The sequence below is a fragment of the Oncorhynchus masou genome, chromosome 5 (assembly GCF_036934945.1).
Source record: "Oncorhynchus masou masou isolate Uvic2021 chromosome 5, UVic_Omas_1.1, whole genome shotgun sequence".
NCBI classification, from domain to species: Eukaryota; Metazoa; Chordata; class Actinopteri; order Salmoniformes; family Salmonidae; genus Oncorhynchus; species Oncorhynchus masou.
In genome coordinates this window covers 28,545,407-28,568,595 of record NC_088216.1, presented here as the reverse complement: position 1 = coordinate 28,568,595, position 23,189 = coordinate 28,545,407, and the positions used below count along the sequence as shown (strand labels likewise).

The 23,189-nt window shown below is 42.7% G+C and overlaps 1 protein-coding gene across 2 annotated transcripts in view; it reads right to left on the bottom strand.

Moving 5' to 3' along the window:
- LOC135539350 (uncharacterized) overlaps positions 1-2,840 on the bottom strand; it is a 68,564-nt gene extending 65,724 nt beyond the window's left edge. The window contains exon 1 of one of the 2 annotated variants that reach the window (XM_064965171.1): positions 2,753-2,840. The gene's annotated coding sequence lies outside the window, so the exon portion shown is untranslated. The remainder of the gene's footprint in view (positions 1-2,752) is intronic. The other variant, XM_064965173.1, reaches the window with a different exon arrangement.
- Positions 2,841-23,189: the final 20,349 nt, after the last annotated feature.

The window sequence follows — 23,189 nt, the reverse complement described above, 5'->3', positions numbered from 1 at the left end:
TTCGTGCCATGGATCATCACTGGAGGCTTCTTGCCACGGATCATCACTGGAGGCTAAGAACGTGTACGGGAGACACCGCGTACGGGAGACACTGCCTCCGACAAACCAGCTGAGGCGTGAGAGCCTCATGAGTCGGCTGAGACCTCTCCGGTTGCCTCAGTTGAGGCACGGGAACCTGTTCACCAGCTGAGGCATGGGAGCCTATTGAGCCTGCTGAGGCCTGGCAGCCTGTTGAGCCAGCAGCGGCATGGGAGTCCATCGAACCCGCTGAGTTATGGAAACCCGTTGAGCCAGGTGAGGCAGGATAACCCAACAAACCGTCTGAGGCCTCCCAGGTAGCTCCAGGTTCGAACACCCGGACCCGACATCACCTCCAACACAAAAAATAACAAATAAAAACACCCCCTGATGCTTCCCTTTGGTGAGGCATCATTCTGTACAGAGTGCGCTGAGAGTCGGGAAGCAAGTTCAGGGAGTGAGTGTTTTAATAAAAATAAACATAATACAAAACAAGAAACACTAACAGCACACAGACATGAAACAGAAACAATGACGCCTGGGGAAGGAACCAAATGGAGTGACATATATAGTGCAGGTAACAAGGAGGTGATGGAGTCCAGGTGAGTCAGATGACGCTCATGTGCGCGTAATGATGGTGACAGGTGTGCACCATAACGAACAACCAGGTGACCTAGAGGCCGGAGAGGGAGCACACGTGACACACTGGTGATGGGAAAAATACTCTGAGGACTATGTCATCTTTAGTATCTTGAAAGTAGGGGACAATGACATAATGTTAACACAGATTAAGTGGAGAGTCAAAATGGATACCCAAAAGTTGGATGAACAATTGAGACACTCCTTTCATCCTTTCACTTACCAATCTAAAAATTGCTAGCTAACATGGCTAATTGAGTGACTGTCAGTAACCAGGTTTTCATTATGTGAGTATCTTACATGGCAGATAAAAAATGTCACAACAGTCCTGATGGGAATAACACATTTTTCACTAAACTTTCCAAATGTCGGCAAAACAAAATACACTAAGACAAAGTGGGATATTTGTATGTCTGCAAAAGTAATTACGTGAGAAATGGGGGTGGAAACGCTTTTACGAGCAGATAATAACCACTATATCAAAGTATGCCATTTACTAGGCTACAGGTGAAATAAGCTATGATGAACTTCACAGGGTGGTGAAAGTGCAATGTGATGAGCTTGAGCTCCTTTCCAATAAATATCATGGGTCTTATTCTGGTGACGTGCTGATCAATGCTTGGCTGCCATTTGACAAATAAAAATAATATCAAAAATCAAAAATCAGACGATGGGCAGTTTGGGCGGGCAACCATGTTTTGTTTTTTGCATCAACCAAAGTTAAGAAGAAGTTAAGAAGAAGATGAGTTTTGTCTGTTTTCAGTATGCAGTTGAAGGGGGTGTGTCATCTACGATCATTGACTTCACTTCCGGAAGTTTACTCAAAAGATGAGTGAACCATTCCTTCACCTCATGATAACATCTTTGGTCTCACAGACATTTACGTGACACCCAGAATGCATTGTATAACGTCAACAAACATGGCGCCACACATAGCTGGCAAATAGCTTAGCATTAGCTCATCATATTCAGTAAAACCTTCAAAAAGGTATTTTACGCGCATCATAGGTGTCCATTACAAGCTATGCAAAAATCGGAATGCATTATTTGGCACCAGTACTTAAAAACTTAAATAAAACTGTAAATACATTATGCTCCAAACATACATACTGTATGCTGCAGTAGAAACAACACAATATACAGTAAATAAGGCACTTACTTTGATAGGAATGCACACATGTCCAAAGTTATTACTTGTAGGGAAAACAACAATGAAGGCAACGCCAGCGCCAGCCAGAAAATGTGCCATGGGGAAAAAGTTGTGCAAGACTGTCAAATGTCTACTTGATCTGCAGAAACACTGGGGAAGTGCTTGGCCTCTCCTCGGGGAGAAAAGTTTGTCCGCTCAGTAAAGCCTCAAATTAATGAATTAATGAAGTGGAACTGAAATTGACTATTGAAATTGACAAGTTGAAACATAGCCTATAGATAATTAGCAGGCAGTATGGGTTAACTGTCCTGTTGCATAACAATCACATTTTGAAACAATGAGTGCATTCTGACATCACTTGCATAAAACAAATCACCCTGGGGAGACCGTTAGAGATATTTGGAACTCGCGCATGAGGGTGCGTTCATAAATTCAATCTGGAGTGCCAGAGTGCGCTCAGAGTGCCCTCTGGGTGTTTGTAAATTCAGAGCGTTGTTAGATTGGATTGTCCGTTCATAAATTCAGAGCGTTTCACTCTCGGAGCGCACACTACCAAGCAGTATCAATGGACGCTCTGGCCAAGGAGTAGGGTTGATCCGAGCGTTCTGACCTCACAACTGCAGTCAAGCACCCAAGCTATCTGGCTAACGTTGGCGAGCTTGCTCGCTACTTCCAGGCACAAATGAGAGAACACCTTTCATGTTATCCAGAGCGTTGGTGACTGTAACTGCTGCTGGAAACCATTTTAATAATTCTACTACTTTTCATTCTACAACTAAACCTATTTTTGTGTTATTTTGAATAATAAACAGTTCTAAAATAAAACATAAATATTGTTGGATGTTGACCGTGTGTCTGCTCTAATGTTAAGTTTCTATCTCTATTTTTCTTAAAAATGTCATATGCAGGTGTATTTCATACTTCATGTAAAAAATGTAAAGTTACCTTGGTGGATGGATGTTGCTCCACTGGCAGTGCTGAGTTGCTCTGACTTCAGATTCTGTTTACACCCTTACATCTTACACCCTTGCACATTTATTTGAATTGGTTCAGCTAGATGGAAATGAAACCTATCTTCTTGGGAGATAATGGGTGTAGCTAGATGGAAATGAAACCTATCTTCCTGGGTGGTATTCAATAGAGACCAAACAAAACCAAATGGGCCAAACCCGGGAGGGACCTACCAGAATTTGTTCAATAAGAATCACATGTTTTCATTTTCATTTGCAAACTGTGTGCACTAATGAATATACCCAGGATCTTTTGTAACATGAAAGTTGAAAGTTGAAAGTGAAAGTATTTTGTGCCAAATTGGAAAACACTCAAATTTCCTGTTTACTGAAAGAGCAGTGCATGCATCCAATACACCTTCATGAAAACACATTCACATTCATGAATATTCTTGTCAATTATCACATTTGTAGGTACATGCGGTTACAAAGTACATTTTAGATACAACTACAGGGCTACACATTACATTTGCCTGTTACAGGATATGTACTGTATAGAGATTACGTTCATTGTAAAGGAGTGGCAATTGTAATTTACTACAATATCATTTAAAGTGAAAATATCATGGAAGCAACTTATATTTTCAACCAATACTTGGCAGATAGGGTAGATTCAACAAGGACTACGACTGGGTGCAAGGCCATGGAATTAGATCATGCTAGACAGAATTACAAAAACATATATTTTATTACACAGTTATGCAAATTACAATGAAACAAGTGGTATAGCATACAAGAATATGGTTGCAAATCTTGTCTTCTTGCACCAGCTCAATAGATACTAGAACAGTAGCTTACTTAAAGAAGTTAAATTGAGGATGAAATACGTACCAAAATATGTGAGATATCATTCCACTCCAATATTAAACACCAAAATATGTGAGATATCATACCACTCCAATATTATACACCACAATATGTGAGATATCATACCACTCCAATATTATACACCAAAATATGTTCGAGATATCATACCACTCCAATATTAAACACCAAAATATGTGAGATATCATACCACTCCAATATTAAACACCAAAATATGTGAGATATCATACCACTACAATATTAAACACCAAAATATGTGAGATATCATACCACTCCAATATTATACACCAAAATATGTGAGATATCATACCACTCCAATATTAAACACCAAAATATGTGAGATATCATACCACTCCAATATTAAACACCAAAATATGTGAGATATCATACCACTCCAATATTATACACCAAAATATGTTCGAGATATCATACCACTCCAATATTATACACCAAAATATGTTTGAGATATCACTGCACTCAGATTGTTTGTTTATACACAGCACAACAAACAACGAGGAGTCACAAAAAGCTGGGTTAATTACAATAAGAAACCTATTAAGGCTCCAAGCAATACACTTAAGCCTTCCTCCTTTAACACAAATTAAAAAACAAACAGTTCAATTAAAGGGTTGCACTTTACCTCGCTGGGCGCCACACCTAGACACAAGCAATACTTGACTTTAATAGCTTACCGATGGTCATCAACGATACACACCAAAAAAAAAAATATTATGGCAATGGCATGGTTGAAGTCGAGCAGCTACCTCTCCCTGATCTGGCTTGTGCCCAGACGAACTCTAACAGTAACCCGGTTACAAGTCTTATGCCATATTTACACCCAAGGAAAACTTGTAACAAGCCAAATACCACAGCGAGAGTTGTGTTGGTGAACATGTGGAGGAGCTGACAAGAACGTTGAAGGACAGGGGTGCACTTCCAGAGTGAGGATAGTACATCTGGTACAAAAAGGGGAGGTGAATTCAACTTTTGTATTTTCTGTTTTCTGTTTTTGAAAAATACAATATATTTGTAGGTAATGGTATTTTGTAGTTTGTAGATAATTTGTTTGGGGAGTATTTTGTAACAAGATACATTTTTATGTATCTTTGCCCATCTCTGGCACTTTTTAAAACGGTTGTTACGAACTCAGAAAATGTGTTAAATATACTTTTTGAAGGTGTTAATTTCATGTCTCAAACAACATGGCTGCTTTGAACATGCACACAGTATGCTTAGGCAATGTTAAGTCTTGGTCCCTGGTGGAAGAACATCCTGTGTTTCACAGCTTGTCCTATAAATCTTGTTCACCTTACCTCACGCCATACCGATCTGTTTCACTTACTCTATTTAAGTCAGTTGATAGTTATTCATATTGGCCTAAAGTTTTTCAGACCATGAAACAAATATAAAGGAAGTATGACATTACATGCTTCTTTTACTTCCTGTCTTTGTCCCTCTGTCAGGTATATTGGCTGCAATGGACTCCGGCCTACTTTCACATGACCCAGCAATAGAAACTTGGTCTGAATCTGTATCCCACCACAGTGCTTGGAGAGGGGGCTAGATTTCACCCAGAGGCCCCTGGCGTGGAGATAAGCTGTTGACTACACTGGTGCAATACCAGGGAACCACTTATACTGTCACCACCAAACCACCATTTACAGTTATAGCTCAAGGTAAACACACACACGCACAGAAAAACACGCCCACACACACGTGCACACACACACACATATGCACAAAAACATGCCCGCACAAACGTACACACACACAAACACACGAAAGTAAATATGCATGAGGACACAAAGAAAACACACCCACTCCCCAGATAAAAACACACCTAAACATGCTGCACAAACATGGCAAATTATATGCTGAATACCTAAGCTGTCTATGTCTACTTGTCACTGTCTAGCTTGTTATGGCACCAGTATTTACAACAGGTAAACCATACAAAAAGTTTAAGCCCAGCTTTACATGTGTTTCTGAGGGTGGCACAGCCTTGATACTCTCTCTGTCTGGCTAGTCTGTCTGTCTGCCTGCCTAGCCTTCCTATTTGTCCCTCATACACCTTGCAGGGGGTTAATGCCAGTCCCCCGCTCCTCTTGTTTAACTAATCATTTCAATAGCTTTTCATTGAGTTTCATTACAACATTAGGCTGCTTAGAAAGCCATAAAAGACAATGGCCTCTCTCCTAGCCCCAGCTCAAACGGCCATTTTAATTGGTATTGACGCGTCAGGTTTTAAGGGGAGATTTTTCACCACGCTTAAAAGCCCATGTTCTACTGATTACCTAATTAAAACCCTGAGCGAGAGCTATCGATCGCAGCCAGAGAGAGAAAGACGGAGCGTGAGAGAGAGGAATGGAGAGTGAGGGAGAGAGAGAGAGGCGGGGTGAGTAAGAGGCATCTGTCCCTCAGCTTGAGTTGGCCTACACACACACACACACACACACACACACACACACACACACACACACACACACACACACACACACACATACACGCTCCGCCAGGCCTAAAAGTGTGAACAAGCCCCCTCTCTCTCTCTATCTCTCTCTCTCTCTCGTCACCAGGCCAGATCCATACATCCCTCCAACTCCAACACGTTATCCCTCTCCCATGTTTGACAGAATTCTGTCTTTGCTTGCGATTAGCGGCCGTGAGGCCAAGGAACTGAGGCACTCGTCAGGGAGAACCGTTGTGACCTCCACTTCGATCTCCTCCTCTAACTCTGCCAGTAATGGCTAGGTGTATATATAGGATTTGTCCCAAATGGCACCCTATTCCCTATGTACTGTACTACTTTTGATCAGGACCTGTGCAAGAGTAGTGCACTATATGGGAAACAGGATGCCATTTGGGATGAAGGGTAGGTGTATATATAGGCAAGACCCATTAGGGCCAGAGATGCCGGATTGCCTGATGGATGTTAATTATAGCCTTTGAGCTGGCTGGAGGCAGGCAGGTAGCTATGAAGAGGTGTCAGATGTTGACGTTTACAGCACCAAGGTTCTTTCCTTTTCAGATCACCACCACTTTTCTGTAATGACACATTATGATATCATTGGGCCACACTGTCAGTCAGCGTTTGGTGTAAAAGTCTAAAGGTATACGGACATATGATATATATAGCGACACAAGGCGAGACCCAGATGCAGACACGAGAGGCGGATGGTTTGGCAGGCAGGCCCGAGGTCAGGGGCAGGCAGAATGGTCAGGCAGGCGGGCTCAGAGTCCAAGACAGGCAAGGGTCAGAACCAGGAGGATGAGAAAAAAACAGAGACGGGGTCAAACGGGAGCTAGGAGAAAAACGCTGGTTGACTTGGCAAACAAGACGAACTGGCACAGACAGACAGAAAACACTGGTATAAATACACAGGGGATAATGGGGAAGATGGGCGACACCTGGAGGGGGGTGGAGACAAGCACAAGAACAGGTGAAACAGATCAGGGTGTGACAATATACAGTGCATTCGGAAAGTATTCAGGCGCCTTGACTTTTTCCACATTTTGTTTTACGTTACAGCCTTATTCTAAAATGGATCAGCTTTACAATGGATTGATTTAAATGGATTGCAAAAGTATTCAGACCCCTTGGATTTCTTCACATTTTATTGTGTTACAAAGTAGGATTAAAATGTATTTAATTGTATTTTTTTTTGTCAGCAATCTCCTCAGAATACTCTGGAATGTAAAGTGGAAGATAAATTCTAACATCTTAAAGATGAATGAACCTTTGATAACTTAAATATTGCTGTTGCATTCAGCCCCTTTGTTTAGGCAAGCCTAAATGAATTCAGGAGTCGGATTTGGCTTATCAAATCACATAATACGTTACATGGACTCACTCTGTGTGAAGTAATAGGGGCTGACATGATTTCTGCGGGAATAACCCTTCCTCTGTCCCCCATACATTCATCATCTGTAAGGTCCCTCAGTCAAGTGTTGAATTTCAAGCACAGATTAAACTACAAAGACCTTTTCAAATTCATCATAAGGAAGGGCTGTGATTGGTAGATGGGTAGCAATAACAAATCAGACATTGATCTTTTTAAGCATAGTAACAATTATGCTGTGGATTGTGTATTAAATCAACCGATTTTAAAACAGTTCAATGGCTGTGATGGGAGAAAACTGAGGATGTATCAACAACATTCTAGTGACTCTACAATAATGAGCTAAATGATAGAGTGAAAAGAATATAAATATACAGAATACAAATATTCAAAAACTTTCATCTTGGGCACTAATACTGTGTTAAAAAAAGAAGACAAAGGAATACACTTTTTGACCTAAATGCAAAACTTTATGTTTGGGGCAAATCCAACACAACACATCACTGAGTAATTACATCCTGATTTTCTAGCGCGGTGGTAGCTGCATCATAGTATGGGTATATTTGACATCGGCAAATACTGGGGAGTTTTTCAGGATAAAAAGAAACGGATGGCGCTAAGCTCAGGCAAAATCATAGAGGATAATTTGCTTCAGTCTGCTTTACCCCAGGCACTGGGAGAGGAATTCTCCTTTCAGCAAGACAATAATCTACAAAACAAGGCCAAATCTAACAGGGAGTTGCTTACCAAGAAGACAGTGAATGTTCCTGAGTGGCCAATTTACAGTCTTGACTTAAATCTGCTTGAAAATCTATTGCAAGACTTGAAAATGGCTGTCAAGCCATGATCCCCAACATCTTGACAGAGCTTGAAGACATTAAATCAATTTCTATCCCGCTTTGTAACACTATAAAATGTGAAGAAATCCAAGGGGTACGAATACTTTTGCAAGCCACTGTATATTTTTATTTTAGAAAGAAAAAAAAATCTGGAAAAATGATCTCAACTGACATTGAAATGACTGAAACCCAATCAAAACTGTGTAAAAAATTATAATGGACCTTGTATAGTTCATAGTCTCTTCACTCTACCCAGCTTGTTAACAGTCATCGAAACAAATGCTAGACAGTCAGGGAGCATCGTAAATTCCAAAAGCAATGGATATGGGAATCTTTTTTGCTAATATTTTTTGCTAATTTTTGCAAAATATAACGCATTTTCAGTGTGGACCTCCAAGGTGTACACAATGCTGTTAGCCTTTGTCAAACACCTGTCTTGTGTTTCACCCTTTGCGTAATTGGGAATGTTTGGTAACATGTTTAGTAACTATATAAATTAGGTCAGCAATTCGACACTCCTCTGTAAGTCAGAGAGTAACTATAGAGAGAGAAAAGATATACATCTGGCAATTTACAATCTGTTTTTTTAAGAGAGCATCTGTTCCTTGAACTCAACACAACAGGCCTTGATAAGTGATACCATGTTGTCATTCAAATACAGTAGTAGAATATGCTACTTGCTCCAGTGTGTAATGGCAAGGGCTAGGATGAGGTAACTGGACAGTGCATATTTCAATGATATGATTACATAAAAGTACACACACAGACACACACTAACTGAGTTCCATAACCACAGTCTTTCGTAATGAGATTTATCTAACCTTTGATGAGGTGTGTGTGTGTGTGTGTGTGTGTGTGTGTGTGTGTGTGTGTGTGTGTGTGTGTGTGTGTGTGTGTGTGTGTGTGTGTGTGTGTGTGTGTGCGTGTGCGTGTGCGTGTGTACTTGTGAGCCTTTTTCCCCTCACACCGGGAGGTAAAAGCAGAGGAGGCACTTTATATTCTTGACCAACAATTAAACAATAAAGACTGAGCTGCCATGATGAATCTGAAGCATGCAGGAGGAACGGGATATCACGAGGAACAGTATCCTACAGATCACTGGTTCAGTGAATCAGATTTTGTATTCAGTAGCTCTCTATGGGGATCTCAATGGATTGGGGATTAGCAGGAAAATGAAATGAATGCATTTCTCATCACAGCCAGCCAGCTCCCTGCCTGTAGCAGGAGGAACATTGTATGCCTACCAAATGGCACCCTATACCCTATATAATGCATTACTTTTTCCTGATCGGAAACAGTGCTCTAAATAGGGAATAGGGTGCCATTTTGGATGCACACATTGTGTTCTCACATTTAACATGTACATTTAAGTCATTTAGCAGACGCTCTTATCCAGAGCGACTTACAAATTCTCACCTACGTCCTCACGGCAACGAGGCATTGGATATAGGAAGGTCTGGTAGAATTGACAGCCTGACTAAAATAGGTTGAGTACCCTTTCAGCAGGTGTAGCGGAGGAAGCTGTCCCACAGTGTGGTGGGGAACAGGAAGTATCAGGTCAAAGTGAAACTGCTGCAGCTGGTGCTGCTCTACCTGAAGTGGACGGGGTATTCGCGATAACACTGACGCTGTCTGCTCCTGATAACTGAAATGTTCATGCATAAATGCAAAGGGTTTATACTGTCCTCTGCTGTTGTTATCCTTCATTATTCAGTGATTGTGTAACATGCGGATACAGCATTGACTTTTAGACCATTTTCGTTACGACCCTGTCCTTGACAGACCAGTGTCTTTCTGGCAATTTTGCGGTGACATTTGATCTGACAGTAGAGGACGCAACATGCTTTGGCCTCTCCTCCTCTGATGCAGTCCAGAGAAGACACCATGAAAATCCATCTGGGGACTTTAAAGGATTTTAACTAGCCCTTAATTACTTAACTGCTAGTTAAAGAGAGACTAGAGGGAGTGAGAGAGAGTGGAAGAGTGAAACAAAGGGGTGGTATGGAGAGTCAGAACATGGCAGCACACATTACCCAGCAAGATCAAATCCGTAGTCTCGGGGGCCTGTTTCAGTACCGCTCTAGAGGAGGAAGTATGTGGGGGGTGCTAAATATCCCCAAATTGCAGCTAAAATGTAACCTAAGCCCTTGTCTAATAATGTGCCATGTCTCTAAATGACCTCCATTACCCAACAAGCTCTGGCAGCTCCATTATAAGTCATGGGTTACGTCCCAAATGGCACCCTATTCCCTACGTAGTGCACTACCTTCCCCATAGGGCTCTGGCCAAAAGTAGTGCACTATGTAAGGAATAGGGTGCTATTTACCTGAGAAATACAGAAGACTGGCTCAATCCGTGATTGACAGAATTGACAGAATAAGATAAACCCACGGGATGCTATCAACTCCTGCTTTCTATTTTGTGGGGGGGTGGTCTCTTCATATGTGGGGGATTAAGAAATGTGTGTAAGTGTGTATGAGTGTCTCTATTTTGGACTGAAAGAGTATGTGTTTGCGAGCTGGCATGTGGGCATTAGTGAGGTTGAGTTTGAGATCCATACTTTCTCTCTGTGTGTGTGTGTGTGTGTGTGTGTGTGTGTGTGTGTGTGTGTGTGTGTGTGTGTGTGTGTGTGTGTGTGTGTGTGTGTGTGTGTGTGTGTGTGTGTGTGTGTGTGTGTGTGTGTGTGTGAGTGTGTGTGTGAGTGCGTGTGTGCGTGTTTTGATGCAACATGTCCCAGTGTGTGTATGTACAGATGTAGAACCTTAATTTGATCACCCTGTTGCAGGAGTGGTCCAAATAAAACTTGTAGTGTATTTGAGATTTAAAAAGGCTCATGAATTTGGTAAGTTCCACTTTGAAATTTAAGACTTGATTTTCCCTTATGAAAAATGTATCAACCCTTACAAAATGTCCCTTAATTATAATCCACATAATAATTCACATTTCCTGTTGCTGCACGATTATTGTCCTGCTGTAGCAAACTGGCTCAAATGAAGATCCTACATATGTACATGCACTGTATAGATCACAGCTCTCTCTCTCTCTGTTCAATGTGTTCATGTCTTTGTTCCTCTACCCCAGTGGTTCTTAATATTGTTTTGCCTCGGGACCCAAATTAAACCAGGTCATCTCAATCTGGACTCAATATTCGCATCGCGACTCAATATTTGCATCGTTGAATAAGAACCCCCAAAATACAATCTGGAAAACTATTTGTAATGCTATATTGATAGTAAATGTACATTTTCTTGATGAAGAACGTAATAACCCTCATTGGTTTGAGACCACAAAATCAACCAACATAGTGCTGCTAGTAGCTCTATGTTGAAAATACTGTAATTGAAGAAAACATTTTCAGAGATGAAATAAAAAACATTTTTTTTTTAAATCAGGATCATTTCTACAGAATTTCTACCTGGTGTCATTTGTTTACTCCAATTGAGAATTGCTGCTCTACCACAGTGTAGTGCAGACAGTCTAATAGTAACACTGGAGTCACAGCCTTTACACCTTCATCACCATGAGGTCCACAGCATCTCTCTCTTTCTTCTTTCCCCCCTCTCTCTCTCTCTCTCTCTCTCTCCTTTATCTCCCTCTCTCTCTTTCTTTCTTTCTCTCGCCATTATCTCCCTCTCTCTTTCTCTCTCCTTTCTCTCTCTCTCTTTCTTTCTTTCTCTCTCTCCTTTATCTCCCTCTCTCTCTTCCTCCCTCTCTCTTTTTCTCTCATTCTCTCTCTCTCTTTATTTCTCTCTCCATTTCCATCTCTCTCTCTCTCTCTCTCCCATTCCATTTCTCTCTCTCTCTTTCCCTCTCTCCCTTTCCATCTCTCTCTCTCGCCGACCATCCACACAGATCATCAACCTATGACACTAGTTCTAGAGTTGCTCCTTCCCGGCATAAAGAAACCCCATCCGACTCTACTCCTCCTCTTGTCTTCTTGCTTGATCTGCTGCCATGCTTTATGATAAAGCCCACTCAATGCATCATAATCAAATTATCACATTACACACATCTCATTGCCTCCCAGCCAGTCAGGAGGCAGGGAGGACAGGTCTTAGGTAATGGAGTTTGGTGTGTGTGTGTGTGTGTGTGTGTGTAGTGCGTGTGTGAGTCTGTATGAGTGTGTACGTGTGGGTGAGTATGAGTGTGTATGTGTATGAGTGTGTGCGTGTGTGTTTATGGAGTCATATTATGTGCTCAGGATTTAGGGGACTGTAGTTTGCGGGCAAAGGTTGAATTGATGTGTGTATGCGCGTTTGTGTGTTACCATAGCACACACTCTGCAGGGAGAGAGGTGACGGAGGGGGGGGGGGAGAGAAGATGTTTTTATGTACATCAAGGTGGCCCCATCCCACACAGCTCTGAGGTGGTGGTTATGGCTTCATGAGGGAGGCGAGGGAGGATAGGGGCCCCTGTACCTGGCTTGTTTATACCCCTTCCACTGCCTGGTTTCCCCTGGGAATGGACTACAGAGGGCTGTGTGTGTGTGTACATGTGTTTGTGCTTGTATGTGAGAGAGAAAGATGCGTTAGTGTGTGTGAGAGAGTGTTTTTGCCTGCTGTGTGCTTGTGCATGTATTTAAGTGTTTCATGTGCCTGTGCCTGTCTTGCTCACACGTGCTCAGAGTAGAAGAGAGCGAGTGTCACAATGACTGATGTGTTTTTAGGTCATCCCTATCGGTGGTGAAAGTGAAATCCACCGCTTTGTCTCTCCCCTCAAGGAGAAAATGAAAATAGCCCCCATTAAACCCTGTATGCTGCCAGTCAGTCAATACTGGTCTCTCTGCAGAGTGAGACACTAGTAGCTACAGACACCAGTCGAGGTATTGGAGGGATGTTACCAGGCTACCTACCGTATGTCAGGTTTCATCTACTTCCTGTGATAAGGGCGGCTGTGACAGGACTGATACACAGTGAGGCTGGAGTGTGTCTCACTCTTTCTCTCTCTCTTTTCCCCCTTTGAGTGAGCCAGACCCTGCCATTTCCTAGCATATGGATCTCTCTCTCTCACACACACACACACACACACACACACACACACACACACACACACACACACACACACACACACACACACACACACACACACACACACACACACTCTCTCTCTCTCTCTCGCTCTCTAACTCTCTCGCTCTCTCTCTCTCACACACAGACACACACACATGCACACATGCACACACACACTCTTTCTCGTTCTCTCACACACACATACACACACTCCCTTTCTCTTAATCTCTTATCTTCTTCACCTCTCTGTCTGTATTTTCTTTCTCTTCTCTCTCTCTCTCTCTCAATTCAATTCAATTGACATGGCAAGTTCATTACTACTCACATTGTCAAAGTATACATATATAAAAATAAAAAATAAATATATATATATTATATATATATTTATTTATATATATATATATTTATTTGTATATATATATATATATATATATATATATATATATATATATAAATAAATGGTGAGACCAACAGCAATAATAATAGTAGTAGTGGACATGGGATTACCATTAACAACAACAATATTAATCAGAACAACAGTACATTAAAGCAATGGTAGTAGACCAGTGTCAACATGACTGAGAAGGCACATGACATGGTATGAAAGACAAAACAAAACAAGATGGGAAATAATATTGACATTAAACTTTCCACTGGCTGTCCCTCAGGTTGTGGCAGGAGGACACATATTTGGCTGCCAAAACTGCACATTTTGGCTTTTCACCCAATAAATATTAGATTTTTTCTTCATCTTTTATAGTTTCAAATTCTTTGTATTGAATTATAATTCTGGGAAAGAAATATTCTCTTAGGTATGAGTACTTGTCACAGTGTAATAGGAATTGCAGCTCTGTCTCTACCTCTCCCCTGGAGCAGAGTGAGCACAGCCTGTCCTCTCTGGGTAGCCAGGTTTGTCTGTGACGACCGGTCTCGATAGCCAGACTGTGCTCACTGAGTCTGTACCTAGTCAATGTTTTCCTCAGTTTTCTATTAGTCACAGTGGTCAGATAGTCTGCCACCAAGTACTGTCAGTTTAGAGCCAAATAGCATTGAAGTTTACTTAGATTTTTTTGTGGTGTCTTTCCAAGAGGTGATATATTTTTCTTTTTGTTTTGTGATGATGGTTGGGCCAGATTTTCTGAGTGCTGTCCTGAGGCTCTATGGGGTTGGTTTGGGTTTGTAAACTGAGCCTCAGAACCAGCTAACTGAGCCTCAGAACCAGCTGGCTGAGGGGACTCTGCTCTGGTTTCATCTCTTGACATTGTAGAACTGTGTGATGGAATGTTTTGGGGTTGCTTGTTTTTAGATGGTTGTCAAATTTTATGGCTCTTTTTTTCTATTCGAATGAGAAGGAGGTTTTGGCCCAATTCTGCTCTACATGCGTTATTTGGAGTTTTTCTTTGCACCTGCAATACAGTCTTGTATTACTCTCTCTTTGTCCCATTTGGTGAATTCATTATTAGAGAGCGGACCCCATACTTTACTGCCATATAGAGCAATTGGTTCTATAACCGATTGGAAACATTTTAGCCAGATTCTAATTGGAATTTAGATTTGAATGTTCCTTTTAATGGCATAGAATGCTCTTCTTCCTTTGTCTCTCAGCTCATTCACAGCCATGTGAAAGCTACCTGTGTTGCTGATATTTAGTCCTAGATATGTGTAGTTTTTGGTGTGTTCTAATAGAACTGTGTCCAAATATAAATTATATTTGTCATCCTATATTTGTCATCAAATGCTTTCTTGAAATCTACCAAACATGAGTAGATTTTGCCTTTGTTTTGGTTTACTTGTTTGTCAATTTGAGTGTGGAGGGTGTAAATGTGGTCTGTTGTACGATAATTGTTTAGAAATCCAATCGGGCTTCTGCTCAGGACGTTGTGTTCGTCAAGGAAATGATGTCATCTGCTATTTATAATACTGCAGAGAATTTTCCCCAAGTTGCTGTTAACGCAAATTCCTCTGTAATTATTTGGGTCAAATTTGTCTCCATGTTTATAGATTGGTGTGATCAATCCCTGGTTCCAAATATTGGGGAACATACCTGCAGTGAGGATAATGTTGAAGAGTTTGAGTATAGCCCATTTGAATTTGTGGTCTGTATATTTGATCATTTCATTTAAAATACCATCAGCACCACAGGCCTTTTTGGGTTGGAGAGTGCATAGTTTTTCCAATAATTCTTCTTCTGTAATTGGGGTATAGTAACGCTCGTCTGATGAAGAAGGAGTGGACCAAAGCACAGCGTGGTATGTGTTCATGATATTTAAATTTGAACAAAAGAACAAAAATAATAAAGTGAGAAACGAACAGTTCTGTAAGGCAACTAAAACTATACAGAAAACAACTACCCACAAACCCAGGTGGGCAAAAAGGCTACCTAAGTATGTTTCTCAATCAGAGACAAAGAAATAGAAATAGAAAACATAGAAATAAAGAAACTAGCATGCCCACTCTAGTCACACCCTGGCCTAACCAAAGGGCATGACAGGTATCCACAGGATTCTGATTCAGTCTTCGACTGCTGATTCAAGGATTTGTAATTTTTCTTGAATATCTTTTTGTTCTGGGCTCTTTGTTATATTGCTGTAGAGGTTGACAAAGTGATTTCTCCACATATCCCCATTTTGGATAGCCAATTCCTCCTGATGAGGTTTGTTTCATTTAGTCCAATTCTCCCAGAAGTGGCTTAATTCTATGGATTCCTCAATTACATCCAGCTATTTTCTAATGTGCTGTTCCTTTTTTGTTCTTAGGATGTGTTTGTATTGCTTCAGTGTTTCTCCATATTGAAGGCGTACATTTTTGTTGCCTGGTTCTCTATGTTTTTGATTCGATATATTTCTCTATGACTTTCTTAGATTTTTGCAATCATTATCAAACCATTTTTCATTGTCTGTTATTTCTGGTTTGCTCTTATGCTTCTTTAGATTAGCCAAGGAGGCTAATTTGTCAAATATAAAGTTTATGTTCCAAACGGCCAAATGTACACCTTCATTGCTGAAGGAGAATGTTAAGGCTAAAAAGTTGTCCAGGAGAAATTGTATTGTTTGGCTACTAATTGCTTTTTGGTAGACGTCTGTGCTTTTTGGTAGACATCTGTACTGTTTGGTAGACGTCTGTACTGTTTGGTAGACGTCTTTACTGTTTGGTAGACGTCTGTACTGTTTGGTAGACGTCTGTACTGTTTGGTAGACGTCTGTACTGTTTGGTAGACGTCTGTACTGTTTGGTAGACGTCTGTACTGTTTGGTAGACGTCTGTACTGTTTGGTAGACGTCTGTACTGTTTGGTAGACGTCTGTACTGTTTTGGTAGATGTCTGTCTGACTGTCTACTGTTTGGTAGACTGTCTGTAGATGTCTGTACTTTGGTAGACGTCTTTACTGTTTGGTAGACGCCTACTGTTTTAGACGTACTGTTTGGTAGACGTCTGTACTGTTTGGTAGACATCTGTACGTCTGTACTGTTTGGTAGATGTCTGTACTGTTTGGTAGATGTCTGTCTGTACTGTTTGGTAGACGTCTTTCTGTTTGGTAGACGTCTGTACTGTTTGGTAGAGACGTCTGTACTGTTTTTGTCTGTACTGTTTGGTAGACGTCTGTACTGTCTTTGGTTAGACGTCTGTACTGTTTGGTAGACGTCTGTACTGTTTTGGTAGACGTCTGTACTGTTTGGTAGACGTTTGCCTGTACTGGTTGGTAGACGTCTGTACTGGTTGGTAGACGCCTGTACAGTTTGGTAGACGTCTGTACTGTTTGGTAGACGTCTTTACTGTTTGGTAGACATCTGTACTGTTTGGTAGACGTCTGTACTGTACTTTTGGTAGACGTCTGTACTGTTTGGTAGACGTCTGTACTGTTTAGACGTCTGTAGACGTCTGTACTGTTTGGTAGACGTCTGTACTGTTTGGTAGACGTCTGTACTGTTTGGTAGACGTCTGTACTGTTTGGTAGATGTCTGTACTGTTTGGTAGACGTCTGTACTGTTTGGTAGACGTCTGTACTGTTTGGTAGACGTCTGTACTGTTTGGTAGACGCCTGTACTGTGGTAGACTGTACTGTTTGGTAGACGCCTGTACTGTTTGGTAGACGTCTGTACTGTTTGGTAGACGTCTGTACATCTGTACTGTTTGGTAGACGTCTGTACTGTTTGGTAGACGTCTGTACTGTTTGGTAGACGTCTTTACTGTTTGGTAGACGTCTGTACTGTTTGGTAGACGTCTGTACTGTTTGGTTTGGTGGTAGACGTCTGTACTGTTTAGACGTCTGTAGACGTCTGTACTGTTTGGTAGACGTCTGTACTGTTTTAGACGTCTGTACTGTTTGGTAGACGTCTGTACTGTTTGGTAGACGTCTGTACTGTTTGGTACTTTACTTTGGTAGACGTCTGTACTGTTGGTAGACGTCTGTACTGTTTGGTAGACGTCTGTACTGTTTGGTAGACGTCTGTACTGGTTGGTAGACGTCTGTACTGTTTGGTAGACGTCTGTACTGTTTGGTAGACGTCTGTACTGTTTGGTAGACGTCTGTACTGTTTGGTAGACGTCTGTACTGTTTGGTAGACATCTGTACTGTTTGGTAGATGTCTGTACTGTTTGGTAGATGTCTGTACTGTTTGGTAGATGTCTGTACTGTTAGGTAGACGTCTTTACTGTTTGGTAGACGTCTGTACTGTTTGGTAGACGTCTGTACTGTTTGGTAGACGTCTGTACTGTTTGGTAGACGTCTGTACTGTTTGGTAGACGTCTGTACTGTTTGGTAGACGTCTGTACTGTTTGGTAGATGTCTGTACTGTTTGGTAGACGTCTGTACTGTTTGGTAGACGTCTGTACTGTTTGGTAGACGTCTTTACTGTTTGGTAGACGTCTGTACTGTTTGTTTGTACTGTTTGGTAGACGTCTGTACTGTTTGGTAGACGTCTGTACTGTTTGGTAGATGTCTGTACTGTTTGGTAGACGTCTGTACTGTTTGGTAGATGTCTGTACTGTGTAGTAGATGTCTCTCTCTTCTCAGATATACTGTGATTTTACTGTGGTCTGAGAGAGAGATGTTAGTGGGCTGAGTGTGAAGGCTCTGAGAGACTCTGGGTTTAGGTTGGTGAGGAAGTAGTCTACAGTGCTGCTGCCAAGGGATGAGCTGTAGGTGTACCTACCAAAGAGTCCCCTCTCAGCCTACCATTGACTATGTACAGACCCAGTGTTCGACAGAGCTTCACGAGCTGTACTCCATTTTTGTTTTTCACTTTGTCATAGTTGTTTCTGTGGGGGTATGTGGGGAGGGAAAGGTTGTTGCTTCCTGGTAGGTGTTTATCCCCATGACTGTTAATAGTGTCTTGTTCTTCTGCTGTTCTAGCATTCAGGTCTCCACAGACCAGTACGTTGCCTTGGGCCTGAAAGTGACTAATTTCCCCCTCTAGAATGGAGAAACTCTCTTGATTGCAGTAGGGTGACTCTGAGGGGGGAATGTATGTGGCACAGAGGGAGATGTTTTTATCTGTCAAGACAGCCTCCTTGTTGATTTTTAACCAGATAAAGAATTCTCCTGTTTTGATCAATTCGATTGAATGAATTAGTTCACATTTATACCATATTAGCATTCCCCCTGAGTCTCTGCCCTGTTTGACTCCTTTTCATTTAGTGGATGGTAGGATTATCTCCCTATAACCTAGTGGACAGCCAGTGGAAACATCACCTCTGCACCATGTTTTCTGTAGTACTACAATATCAACATCATCAATTTCTTTCAGGAAGTCTGGGTTTCTGCTCTTTAGCCCAAGAGCAGAGGGCTTCACTCCTTGTAAATTCCAACATGCAACGTAAAAAGATTTCCTAACTTTTTTTTCTTTACCTTCAAAATGAGACAAACACTCACAATCCAACAAGAACTATTAAAATAGGATTTTTCAATTAAAGTAAACTCGTATTATACTAATGTGATTTGTTTATCATTTAAGATATTATTTGTGTCATGCCACTTGGGTGGATATAGTGTGAGGATGGTGGAGTTCTTGTGCTCATCTTACCATGACCCTCGGCCTATCACATGTGAGCATAGTAGACTCAGCATTTGTTTAATGTCACTTATTCCGTTGGATGGGAGCTGGGCCAGTTGCTCCTCTCTCAGCCTGTGCGTAGCTCTGCCTGCTGGGCTGTGGCTCCTCCAAGTGTGGGACTGCGGTGGGGGCAGGTGGGTGGGAGACCTTGTCTGGGTGGCTCTGAAGCTGGGCTGGGGTGGTCTGTGCTGTGCTGGCTGTGGTGGGCATTGAGGTTGGTGGTGCTCGGGTTGTGGCTGGGGGGTCCAGGGTGCTGGTCCGGGGTGTTGTCTCTGTGATCTCGGCGGGGTGGAGATTTCTCCGCTGTTCCTGGGTGGAGAGATCGGGCTACGGTTTAAAGCGACATCCTTGAGAGTCTTGGCAAGGATGGGGACTGTCTCCATTTACAGGTGAACATGGTCATAGAGACAGTCCAGATCGAGGGTGGGATGGTGGGATGGTGGAGCAGGTGTACATTGGGTCGCAGGGCACAGTCCTGGGATAGGCTGGTGTTTATTCTTTGGATTGTGGCAGGGTGGAAGTCCTTCCTCTGTAGAAGGGTTGACACCACGATTCTTGAGTTGGGGAAGATTGCAGAGGCCTTCTCGATCACTCCCCGTAGTGAAGTCGCCACCCTTTCCTGCTGAGCACGCAGGTCATTGCTTCCGGTGTGTATGATTATGAGGCTTGGCGTCCCAAGATGGGCCTTATCAAGCAGCACCATGGCACTTTGCGTTGTTGGGCACCACACCTTTCTCCTTTTGTGTCTAGGGAAAGGTTTCTTCTCCTGAACAAACTTTACCATTTGAGTTCATCAACAGGACGATGTCAGTGTTTCTTCTGGACTGGAGGGGGCAGAGGGGGGGCTGGTGGGTGTTGGAGCTGTGCCGGTGCCGCTGTCAGTGGGAGGCTGTTCTGTGGGCTGGGGAGGAGGGGTGCAGCAGGCAGGGCTGGGGAAGCCTGGATGGTTGAGCTGGGCTCCTCTGCTCTGTGAGGGCAGGTCATAGAGTGGTGATCTAGCTGCTCCTGCAGCCTGTTCTCTTTCGCTCCTCTCTTAGTGAGGTCAGATCATTGTTACTGTTCTGCCTGTCTTTTTGGAGCTCTCTCACCTCCATTGTTAGATCAGCCAGCTCTCTCTTGAGTCCGTCTCTCTCTTGCTGAACCTCTTTCAGCTGTGTTGCAAGGCTGCTGTGCTGCTCTGTCCTCACCTTGGTTAGGAGCTCCTCTAAGGTGTGGTTGTCTGGTTGCTGTTCGCTCACGCTCTCCCTGAGCAGGACCATCTCCCCCTCCAGTTTGGTGAACTGTTCCCTCATGGCAGCCATGGTGGTGAGGAGGGCCTGAGCCTGCTCTGCACTGAGGGGGTAGCTCTCCTCCTGGGGCGTGTTCTCCACTATGGTGGGAAGAGAGGTGCTGGATGTGCCTTTTTGGGTGGGGAGAGTAGGAGTGAGGGTGGTGTTGGTGGAGTTTGTCTTGTGGGAGGGGATGTCACTGGTGGTGTCCTTCTCTCTCTCCACTCTCTCCTTAATGGCCTGAAAGTATGTTTCAAACAGCCGAATGTTACCTTGCACCATGACAGTCCCAGTCTTATAGGGGCTGATTGTTATCATGGTGCTGTCAGGGTCGTCTGTCTATTTGATTTTCAGCTTCCACCCATTACAGATTCCCTCTTTCTTTATGGATGGGTAGTGAGAGCACGCTGCTGAGCGCCATGCATTTGGCTGGTCAGTGAGGAAGATTACTCACGTCCCCGTTTTTGTAGAGGTCTGAGAAAAGGGTCTCTGGCCTCCCCTTTAGTAGTTTCTGTTTAAAAGCTTTCCTAGTTGTGCCATTTTTGGCTTCTGAAGGGTCGAGAATGGATTCAGCGCTGAGGGGGAGTGGGGACATGGTGCCTGTGGGCTCTGCTACTACTGCTGCTGCTACTCTGTCCTGCTGCCACGTTGCCATAGCAACCGATTTGTTTGTCTGCTGCTGTAGTTAGCTAGCTCTAATTTAGTTCAAAAACCAGCAAAAAGAGTGTCAGATCTTCACACAAAAAAAAACAGAAGATCTGTTTAAAGTTAGTCCGTGCTCCTTTTTGGTTTACTCACTCAGTTTGGTCATTTGATGTAGTTATATTAACTCCCCTTGCTAGGTTTGTTCTAGCTCGATCCTTCTGGCGAGCATGATCGTCTGCAGGCTAGGTCTTTGTGTAGCTAGCTAGCTAGAGTCAACTTCTTAACTTGAGGCGCAGTTACTTTTTTTCTATTCTGAATGAATAGAGTTGTTGTTCATCACTTCTTGTCTGGAATTATTTTTTGATTAGAGTGTTTATCTCATTCTAAAAACAAAAAAATATGAAATATATCAGGAGCTCATGTTGAGCATGACTCTCTCTCTCTCTCTCTCTCTAATCAGGTGAAGCACTGCCTCCATTTTACCTTCTGTAATTACATCCCGCATCCTGAATCAAACGGCAGATTGATTCCTCATATCCACGCTAAGCGAATTTCAAGAGCAGATGGAGAGCGAGAGGTGAAGAGATATTTGCTCTCACAAATACAGGCAATATGTTCCCTGTCTTCTCCCTTCTATCTTGGTAGCTCTTCGTGGTAGAATTGGTCTCTAGTACGGTATATGATAGCGTAATTATTCTCAAAGACATAACGAAGGCTACACACACTCCCCAGGAACATATGCATTGTGTTTTAGCCATGCTATTGTTGTTGATTGGATTGATCGCCTCTGGGAAAATATAGAAATTCGTGACACAGATTCTATGCAATGGGTTCATTAGAAACAATTGGAGAATTTGTTCAGTGAAAATGTAGAATTATTTTCTACTACATAGATTCTATGTGATGAAGACCTAATTAGGAGCAATTGTCTATAAGACTTTGATATAGGTCTGTCTGTCTCTGTCTGTCTGTCTGTCTTTCTGCCTGTATAAATTTTACAGGGTAGTTAGGCTAATGTTTGTACCCGTTTTATATACCTACCGTCTGTGTGTTCGTGTGTGTACACTACAGGTCTTCCCTGGGTGAAGTGCTGCTGAGCCACACATCCCTCTTGTTATTTCTCAGCATTAAAGCGATGGTGTGTGTGGGGGCTCGGCCCCGCCACTCCGCTCCTGCAGTGAGATTGCATTGACCGCTGTGTTATTGCACTTTAATTATCAATTACGTTGGCCCATCTCTGGCAAGGGGAACCGGGGAGGTGATAATGAATACAGAGCAGCCATTAGGCTGGAGACCGGGCTCTCCGCCTGGGCCTGGGGGTGCCGGGGAGGGGCTGGGAGGGGGGAGAGATGAGGGAGAGGGTGGGTGGGGTTGTTGGGGGAAGGGAAGGTGGAGAGGAGGGGGGGATTGGCTGGTGTGCTAATGAAATAGACTCCCGCAGCCTAGACAAAAGAAGCCCACCACATCTAGTTCTCTCTCACATCTCTCTCTCTCGCTCTCTTGCTCTCTCTCTATAAAACACACTCCGAGCCACCATTACCGCCCGCACAGACACATACACAAACAGGGTCTTCCGTAGGGGTCATCTTTGAAGCTGTCAGTGGGTTTGTTTGAAAGCGTGATGCCCCACCCGCTGCAGCATTGCATCGCTTTAATGTGTAAATATTCCATCAGGTCATATTGCATCATGTTCTTCCTGGCAACCATTATGCAGTTGGTAAGAGTCCCTATCTACCTCTATGTATGATGAGATCCATTGAAGCTGGAATTCAAATCAAACCAGCCATTGAAATGTTTACCCAGTGTGTTTATTTACAAACTGTTGTGTCTATGAGGGAAGATGGCCTTGTTTTTTCCCATACCAAAAAGCCATTCTCTGACTTGATTTTACCATG